This window comes from Dama dama, chromosome 14, assembly GCF_033118175.1.
Source record: "Dama dama isolate Ldn47 chromosome 14, ASM3311817v1, whole genome shotgun sequence".
NCBI classification, from domain to species: Eukaryota; Metazoa; Chordata; class Mammalia; order Artiodactyla; family Cervidae; genus Dama; species Dama dama.
In genome coordinates, this window is record NC_083694.1 from 22,033,938 (window position 1) to 22,043,845 (window position 9,908).

The following is a 9,908-nucleotide window of genomic DNA, read 5'->3' on the forward strand; positions in this document are numbered from 1 at the left end:
GCCTGGAAAATCCCATGGATGGAGGAACCTGGTGGGCGACAGTCCATGGGGTTACAAAGAGTTGGACACGACTGAGCAACTTCACTTTCACTTTCAGTGATGATATCAGTGTTAGGTTTCATTGCACACTTTAAGGGGAACATGAATAGAGAAAGATCCTCTCTCATTTCTTCATTCTCTTTTTGATCAAACTCTAGCCAGGTGCCTCTGACTTGACAAGACCTTAACCTTGGCCTGTAAAGACTGAAGCAAAAACTAAAACATAGTTTCTAACAGCTCAAGGCTACATAGCAAGCGTGATCCCAGCTCCCCATTCATGTGCCTGCCTGAGAAACTCAAGGCTACTGAAAGAAAGAATTCACTGTTCGTTCCAGCCAACAGCTAAAGATACAACCTCTGTGTCCCAGTCTCTGTGGGAGGCAGACAGTGGGCAACCCAAATGACTGTCACACAGACCAGGATCAGTTTTTGTAGTTTTTTACTTCTGTGGCTCTTCCAAGACCAAGCTCACGCCCTTCCCTCCTTGAAAGTCAGTCTCCTCTTACGATGCCCAGTCACCTCTGTACAAATCAAAGCTGGATTCAGTTCAGGTTGGACTCTGCCTTATTGCAACATCTATTATGGATTAAAATCTGTCCTTACCATTTTAACTGGTGTCTGGCTTTGTTTAACCCCTTTGATAACAAAAGTTTACCTAAGATTATCTAGACAGTCCCTTAATGGTTTTGTTTAAGAATGAAACAGGTATGGACAATAAGAGGTAAGAATGAAAATGGTTAAAAAATACAAACTTCTGGGACTTCCCTGGTGATCCAATGGATAAGACTCTGAGTTCCCAATGCAAAGGGCCCAGGTTTGATCCCTGAACAGAGAACTAGATCCCATGAGCTGCAACTAAGGCTCAGCACAACCAAATAAATAAATGAAAATAAATGTTTAAAAAAATACAAATTTCAGTCATAAGATAAATAAATCTGGGGATATAACGTACTGGATGGTGACTATAGTTAACAATACTGTACATCAGAAAAAGGAAAATATTGTATATTAATGCATATATATGGAATCTAGAAAAATAATACTGATGAACCTCTTAACAGAGAAGAAATGGAGATGCAGACGTACAGGATGGTCTGGTAGACACAGCAGGGGAGGGAGAAGGTAGGATAAACTGAGAAAGTAGCACTGATATGCATACACTACCATGTGTAAAATAGATAGCTAGCAGGAAGCTGCTATATAACACAGGGAGCCCAGCCTGGCATTCTGTGATTATCTAGAGGGGTGAAATAGTAGGAAGAAGGAGGCTCCAGAGGGAAGGGAGATATATATATACACACACACACACATACATATAATTATGACTGACTCGAGTTGATATATGGCAGAGACCACCACAACATTGTAAAGCAATTATCCTCCAATAAAAAAAGATTAAAAAAACCAATACTGTACTGTATTTTGGAAGTTGCTAAGAAAGTAGATCTTAAAAGTTCTCACCACAAGAAAGAAAAAAAAATGTAACTATGTGAGGTGATGGATGGTAACTAAATGTATTTAACAATATACACATATCAAATCATTATGTTGTACACTTTAATAAAATGTTATAGTCAGTTATATCTCAAGAAAACTGGGGAAAAGTGGAAGGGAAATTTATATATCACTGGTGGGAAATGTAAAATGATACAGCCACTGTGGAAAATGGTTTAGTAGTCCTTCAAAAAGTCAAACTATAATTACCATATGACTCTCCCAATTCCATCTCAATATATACACAAGTGAATTGAAAACTGCCTCAGAAAATTTGTGCAGGAATATTCAAAGAAGCATTATTAATAACAGCCCAAAGCTAAAAGTTACCCATAGATAAACAAAATGTAGTACAAACATTTATACAAGAAGGAACAGAGAATTCCTGGTGATCCAGTGGTTAAGATTCCTCACTTCCAATCCAGGGGGCATGGGTTTGATTCCAGGTCAGGGAACCAAGATCCCACTTGTTGAGTGGCATGGCCAAAAAGAAAAAAGAAAAAAGGGGGCTTCCCTGGTGGCTCAGTGGTAAAAATCTCCCTGCCAATTCAGGAGACAGGAGTTCAGTCCCTGATCTGGGACGATAGATCCCATATGCCATATGCCGTGGAGCAACTGAGTCCATATTCTACAACTGTTGAGCCCAGAAACCACAACTACTGAAGTTCACGTGTCCTAGAGCCTGTGCTCCACAATGAGAGAAGCCACTGTAGTGAGAAGTCTGCACACTGCAACTTGTGAGCAACCCATCCTCACCACGACTAGAGAAGAGACTGAGCATCAGCGAAGACCTGGCACAGCCAAAAATAAATAAATAAAATTATTTTTAAAAAAAGGAATGAAGGGCTGACACAGGCTGCAATATGGATGAACCGCAAGAACATTATACCAAGTGAAAGACAGCAAACACAAAAAGTCACATGCTATATGATTTCATTTACATGCAATATGCAGAATAAGCAAATCCATGTAGACAGCAGATTAGTGGTTGTCAAGGGAGAGGGAGCGGGGGAGGAAGTTGGAACTGACTCCTGACAGGTATGGGGTTTCTTGCTGTGGTGATGGAAATGTTCTGGAATGAGTTAGAGGTGATGATGGCATTACTGAAGCCTACTGAATTGTACACTTTAACAAGGTGAACTTCATGGTATGTGAGTTGCACCTCAGTTTCGAAAGAGAAACTGACAATACTTGCAGCTCAAGTGTTGTGGAGTAGATCATACCTATGTCATTATTTTCTGGTCATACTCACTAAAGGTGTTTGGGCTTCTCCTGTGTCTCAGCAGTAAAGAATCTGCCTGCAATGCAGGAGACACAGGAGACTCGGGTTCGATCTCTGGGTCAGGAAGATCTTCTGGAAGAGGAAATGGCAACCCCACTCCAGTATTCTTGCCTGGAGAATCCCATGGACAAAGGAGCCTGGCGAGGTTGCAGGAAATCCACGGGGTTGCAAAGAGTCAGACATGACTGAGCATATGATACACACTAAAGTGTTCAAGACTTTGGCAGTTTAAATTTTTTTAAAAAGTAGAATGAATGGGAGCCTGGCAAACAGGTTATTGTGTGACCAATTGGGAGTGAGGAGACATCTTGCATATTTATTTTCTCGGGGGATTAATGGGAGAAAGGAACTTTGGAGAGACACGGCGACAAGCCCTTACTATACAGCAAAGCAGCTGTGTTTGGGCAAGGACAACCCCAAGCAAGGAGATTCTCTTCCCTTCCAGACACACATATCCTGCTTCAGCTTCATCCTTCGCTCCAAGCACAGCACATGCTGCTCAAATGAAAAGCAAATCTCCCTGCAGCCGCCAAAGAAAACAAACACAGAAAAAGCAACTGAAAACTGAGAGAGGAAGCAGGATTCTGCATCCTGGCTGATAACATCCTCAGAATCAAACCCTCCAAGACGCATGGTCATGGCCATTACAGGAGGCCGGGGGACACCCAGGACCAGGTTGTCTGGAAGAGAGACAGAGAGACCGTCCCTGGCCCTCAGGGTCATCGGCCCAACCCCCTCCAGCTTTGCCTTTGACATCAAAGGGATATCAGTGCCCTTCCAGTATGAAGAGGCCCAGTGAGTTCCTTTGATAATCTACTTATTCACCAAATATAAACTGAGATTCTACTGTGCCCAGGATACACAGGTAGGCACCCAAGCCCGGCGATGGCAGCCAGTCTCACAGTGAGGAAGTCGGCCACGACAGACAATCTCAGCTTCCTTCTCAGGTCCCGGTCCTCGCTTCCTTCCTTCAGCCACGTAGCCTTATTTTCCTGACTTCTTCCAGGGTCCTTGTCTCTCCATCAAAGAGAAAGCTGTGGTGGGCACCTGCCCCTTTCTTGCTGGCTAGGTGCTCTTAGGCGAGACACGGGACCCAGTGTCACTGGTACAGGGGTGGACAACGTACCCTATTTCTGACAGAGGACCGCTCAGAGGACAGAGGAACAAGGTGTCTCTGACAGAGTTGTATTGACTGCAAAGCAGTGTTCAAGTGTCAGGGGTAACAGAAAGGGCGCTTTGTTTCTCCACCTTCAAAACACGTGGTTTGCAAGTAGCTCTTGGTCCCGACTTTTCGCTGAGCTGGGTCAAGGGAAGTTGTGCCTTAGGACTTCTCTCCAGGAAGGAAAGGAGGGCTTCCTTTCCTGCCTGTGGAACCAGCTCCCAGCGCTTCCTCCCCGCCCTCCTCGCCCAAACGCTGATCACAGCGCCCTCTGGTGGAAACGTACAGCAATTGCCCTATAGACCCAGGGCAAGCCCAAAGGCTCAGAGGAGTAGGTTGGAACTTAGGGCAGGCTGGAACTGGGGGGGCTACATGGTGGGAGGGGGGCGATGCCTGCAAAGAACAGGCTCCAGTCAGGTCCTACTGATTATTGTCATGCAGAATATAGACCGCACATTATCAGTTATTTTGGATTTCCAAGACAAGCTAGAAACTTCTTATTGAAAAAACCAAAACTATTTGTAGAAGCCAAAGAAATCAAGCGGTAGGCAAGAGTTTGGGCCTGCAAACCGTCAGGAAGCTTTGATTTCCGTGGAAAAGATGAAAACATTGATATTAGCTAATCCTGACATATAAACAAGGAACAGTCTTGGTAACAGAAAATCTTATATAAAATGTAAAAATCACAACTATGAAAATATTTGACAAGGAAGAAAAAGAACAGGTTTATTCACTTGCTTCTGAGGTTTCCCATTCATATTTACTTATTACACTGATTTTTTAAATTTCTTATATTAACCAGGGGAAACTAGGAGACATCATTAAAAAATCTGAGAGGAAAACACAAAGTAGAAAAAATTATTTTCATTTTTTCTGTTATTTGGGGAAAAAAATGATCTTAAAGGTACCTATTCACTAGCTTCCAGAGTACCAATGTCCATGAGGGTGTATTTGAATATTTTAGGAAAGAAATCCATACTCCCCAGTACCACATACAAAGCCTGCACAATTTAGCCTCATCCTGCCTACTGGCCTTACCTCCTACTATTTCCCACAGTGTCCTGATCATCATACCAAACTATTTTCCTCCAAGAGCATTTCAGGCCTTTTCGGAAAAGCATATTTCAAACTTCTCTGGTGGTACAGTGGATAGGAATCCACACCTGCCAAATGCAGGAGACACGGGTTCAATCCCTGGTCAGGGAACTAGTTCTCACATTCCACAACTAAAGATCTCCAATGCCACAACAAAGACCCGATGCAGCCAAATAAGTAAATAAGTAATAATAATAATCCTTTAAAAAAAAAAGACAACTCCTGTTTTCATGCTCTCTCCTACCAAAACCCCATTTACAGGATACCTCCTCAAGCCTTCAGGCATAGTAAACTGCCCACTCCCAATCTCTGCTTTCAAAGTTCTAAGGCCATATCTCTAAGATAACAATCATTTTGCTTATATTATAATTATTTATCTATACATCTTGGGCATTGGAATCTACCCAGAGGTGGGACTGTGTCTCTGACTGAATGTAAAATGTTGAAAGCACCTCATAGATTAGAAGCTGATAGGGTAGGTTTTGCTCACCCAAGGCCTGGACGAAGCTAGATTTATTATAAGCAGGATAATTTAAAATACATTTTAAAATGGTTTTATTTTTTAATTTTTTGAATAGGTCATCATTTTCACTGTTCAAAATGCAAAGGGTATAAAGGTGTGTTCAAGTTGAAAACTTTTCCTCTCTCTCATGTATCCAGCCACCCAGTATATCTTTGAGTAAATGATGTTACTCACTGTTCATATCTTCTGGATAAAGTCCAGTCCTCTCTCTACCTTCAGCCTTGGCCCTCTACTTTCCAGGCTATGCTGAATTTAGCTCCTCGAAATGCCCTGCTCTCTGTCACCTTCTTCCCTCACCCTGTTTTTATTTAGCAAAATGTTTCTCATCAGGCTGGCTTCAGCAGGTCTGTGATGCTAGTGTCCAGTGGGTTCCAAGACTCTCCTCCCCTCATTTAATTCTTCTCCCCTTGAACCTAATTCCCTGTTTACCGATGTTTACCCTTCACAGGCTCTGGACCTCTTGAGATCAGAGACTACTCATTACTAAAGACTAGTGACCAGCGTCTAGCCCACAGCAGGGCGGGAATGAAAGCGGCTCTCCTCTCACTGGACTCGTTCTCGGGGATTTCTGAGCCCTCAGCCTCTGGAAGTTCTGGGATTCACGTTTGCCAGCTGAGGCCTAACTTCCAAGGGTGTCTCTACCACAATGCCCCCTCCCACGGTGCCCCCCAACTCGAACGCAAGCTGGATGTGTTTCCTCCGCGCGGCCTGAAGGGGGCGCCGGACTGACACGCAGTAACCCGGTGAGGGCTGTCTCCCAGTTCAGTCCCGGTTGGGAGGACGGCGAGTGTTGGTCACGCAGAGGCACAAGCTTGTGGGCCGGCAGAGCTGTTTCTCTTTGGGAGTAGATAACATAGCAGCGTGCTTTCATCATCAGTCTCTCCCCTGAGTCCAGCAAGCTCGTGGACACTGAAAAGTCAGAGGTTCTGCTTTAAAGGGCGAAGAGGAAGGTTCCGGGCCATGGCGATCCTTGCTCCCTCCTCTCAGTGGGGACTTTATAGACAGACACTCAGCTGTCTCCGATCACTCACCCCCTCCTTCTGCCTCCACAGGGCAACTTAACCGCCTTCTCTCAAACCTCAGCCCCCACCTCACTGAATGTCAACTTACTCCATAAATTGTAGAGTAGTGTAAAATGCAAGGTGATCATTACCATTACTATTATCGATATTTTAACTCAGATTCTTAATGACAAAATTTACATGTAAGATAGTGACTCTGGAGTGTCACAAACGCCTACTATATATATATATATTTTGTACAAGGGAGGCCCTGAAGAGGCTATCTTATGTATTTAATTAGCATTTTATTTACTCAATTTTCAAAATAAAATCTCCTTACACTTTTAAGCCCACTTTACATAGCTGCTGCGGCTGCTTCTTTCTTTTTTTTTACAATCATTTTTTTAAGGAGATCTTTGATGAATGTTTGGCCTTACAGACTTTTGAATTGCATTCTTCAACTTACTGTTTTTCTGTTTAAATACTTCAGTTGTACAACTAACAAACAGGCCTTCCTATGCATTTCAATAGCTCTCGTAATGTAATAAATTAATCTTATAAATAAGAAAATTCTTAGGTTCCCTTATATTTCCCAACACTGTTTATAAGCCTAGGATTTTTTTTTTTAGTTATGACATTTGTCATTAAAAAAATCTGAATCAAGTAAGCAATTACATAATTTAATTTAAATTGGAATCTCCAAAATTTCCAGCTATTCTCTAATATATTAAGCTCTCAAGTGCTGCAAATTCTTATATCAAATATACAAAGATCAGTCCTATATTTAACATTCATATAGTAATGAATGTAATGAATGTTTACTTCTATTTTATCTCTGTAGTTAATTCTAAATCCTCCTGTTATTTCACTGAATAATTCAAAATATCTATTTATTTATTTTATTTATTTGGTTGCAGCATGTGGAATCTAGTTTCCTGACCAAGGACTGAACCTGGGCCCCCTGCAATGGGAGTTCAGAGTATTAGCCACTGGATTACCAGGGAAGTCCCAATATAGGCTTGAAATATTTATATTATCAGGTGGCTTCCCTGGTGACTCAGTGGTAAGGAAGCTGCCTGCCAATGCAGGAGACATGAGAGATGTGGGTTCGATCCCTGGGTCAGGAAGATCCTCTGGAGGAGGGCATGGCAACCCACTCCAGTATTCTTGCCTGGAGACTCCCATGGACAGAGGAACGTGGTGGGCTGTAGTCCATGGGGTCTCAAAGAGTCGGACATGACTGAAGTGACTTAGCATGCACTCACATTAGTTGGAACAAAAAAGGGCAAGTGATCACCAGGGTTAAGTTCAACTCAGGGGAAAGACACGAGTGTTCTTGGGGTGCATGATTTCTTGGTGAGCAGCAATCCAGACATGGACATGAGGATGGAAACCATATTGTATCAGGGCGGGGGAAGGGATGAGAAAGTGTTTATAGATGGTGACTCCAGATAGCTCATTTAAAGGTGTGATTGTAAAGATGAGGAGAAAAGGTAGAAAGAAAGAAGAAAAGGTAGATCACGAAAGGTCTTTAAAAGATGAAAAATACTTCAGTATTTTTAGTGTGTTTAAATGCTGGAAGGAACTAAGTCAGTGAGAGGAGGCTGAAAGTTCCATGGAGAAAGATGATAATGTGCTGGCTGGAGAGTCTGTAGATCCCAGGGTAGAAACAGGACCCCATGCAGAGAGGCTGAATGAGCCTCCGGCAGCGGGAAGGAAGAAAGGGAATGTCTCTCAGTCGTGTCCGACTCTTTAGTCCATGGAATTCTCCAGGCCAGAATGCCTTTCCCTTCTCCGGGGAATCTTCCCAACCCAGAGGTCGAACCCAGGTCTTCCGTATTGCAGGAAGATTCTTTACCAGCTGAGCTATAAGGGAAGCCCTCCGGCAGCAGGGGGGGGGCCTGCAACCCACCGAACAGGAGGAGAGGGAGAAGGTGGGCAAATGGGTGGCGGGAGAGTGTGTACACTCAGGGGCTGGACTGAGGGAGCCGTGTCTGATCCTTCTACTGCTGTGAATTCAGAGGCCAGGCCACCCACTCAGAGTGAGACAGGCAGGCAGAGGGAGGAGGACGTGAGCAAAGTAACGAGCCGGAAAAATCACCGAGGAGAAAACAGGGCGTCGCTGGCAACCGTTCAGCGAGCCTCCGTTCCTGTGGGTGTCTCCCAATTCCAACTTCTCAGAAGATCTAGTTGGGTCGCTTTGTTGCTACACAATATGGATTTTTCTTATTAAATAAGGTTTTGGGTCAAGTCACTTCATAGATGGTTGGTTCCCTTATTGCTAACTTTTGGTTTCGTGCTCGGGGTGGTAAAGGTGATTCCTTCACCCCAGGGGACAAATTTGTACGGAAATAACCCCAAAGGGGCTTTTCTTAGAAAGGGGATGTGGAGCTGGCACCAGCAGTGGTAGAGCTCACTAGCTTCAGTTCCAAAGTCCCTGTTTGCTGGGAAAAGAAAGACTACATTTCCTCCTGTCCCCAACAGCCTGCACACTCTCAAATCTCTCGACCTCTCTACCCACGTGACTGAGGGACTGGCTTCTAGCTTCTGGATGGAGTAGAAGTGAGGTATAGAGGGGGGGTTGGACAGCTGGTATTTGTCAGGTGGAGTAAAACTGAAGCTTTGTTCTCACCCAGACACTCCAAGGTCAAAGCTAGTGGCAGAAGCTGAGCTCTGCTGAAGTCAAGAGTAAAATGAAGTAAGATGACTACTCCTGAGGTCAAGGAGAACTTTCCTTTTTGCCCTTGCACAGGAAGGCTCCTTAGGGAGCCAAAAAAGAAGGGGTGCCTCCCCATAGTAAGTTTGGACATGTATCCACAGGCCTCTGAAGCGGGATTCATCTTAGTAAAAAAAAATGTTGCTCATGCATATTGGGGAGGGTCCTAGGACGAGTCAGGTGTGAAAAAACAAACAAGATAATTGGACAAAGGTAAGCCCAGAAGGACCGTCCTATGTAAGTGTTTTAAATCACCTCTAAACTGTGTTCCTCATTCAGGACGCTCTCACTCCTTTCTGAGTGTGTATTTCTGTCTAGTTTCTGACTTCCTGCACTCTTCCTCCTTGGAGAGGATGCCCACACCCTTTCTCTCTGGGATTGTATTTCTGCCTTGCTTCTGTCTTAAATAAATAAACTTCTGTGTGTGCTCTTCCACAAGTTATGCTGTGTCTCTAATAATAAACTTTGTACCTGTTTTTTAGAGTTTTGGCCTCTTTGAAACATTCTTGATCTCAAATGGAGGAAAGAGCTAGGGCCTCTTTGCTTCTGACCTCTATCCCCTGGTGGTCTGGTGGCTAGGATTCCTGGTTTTGATCCAG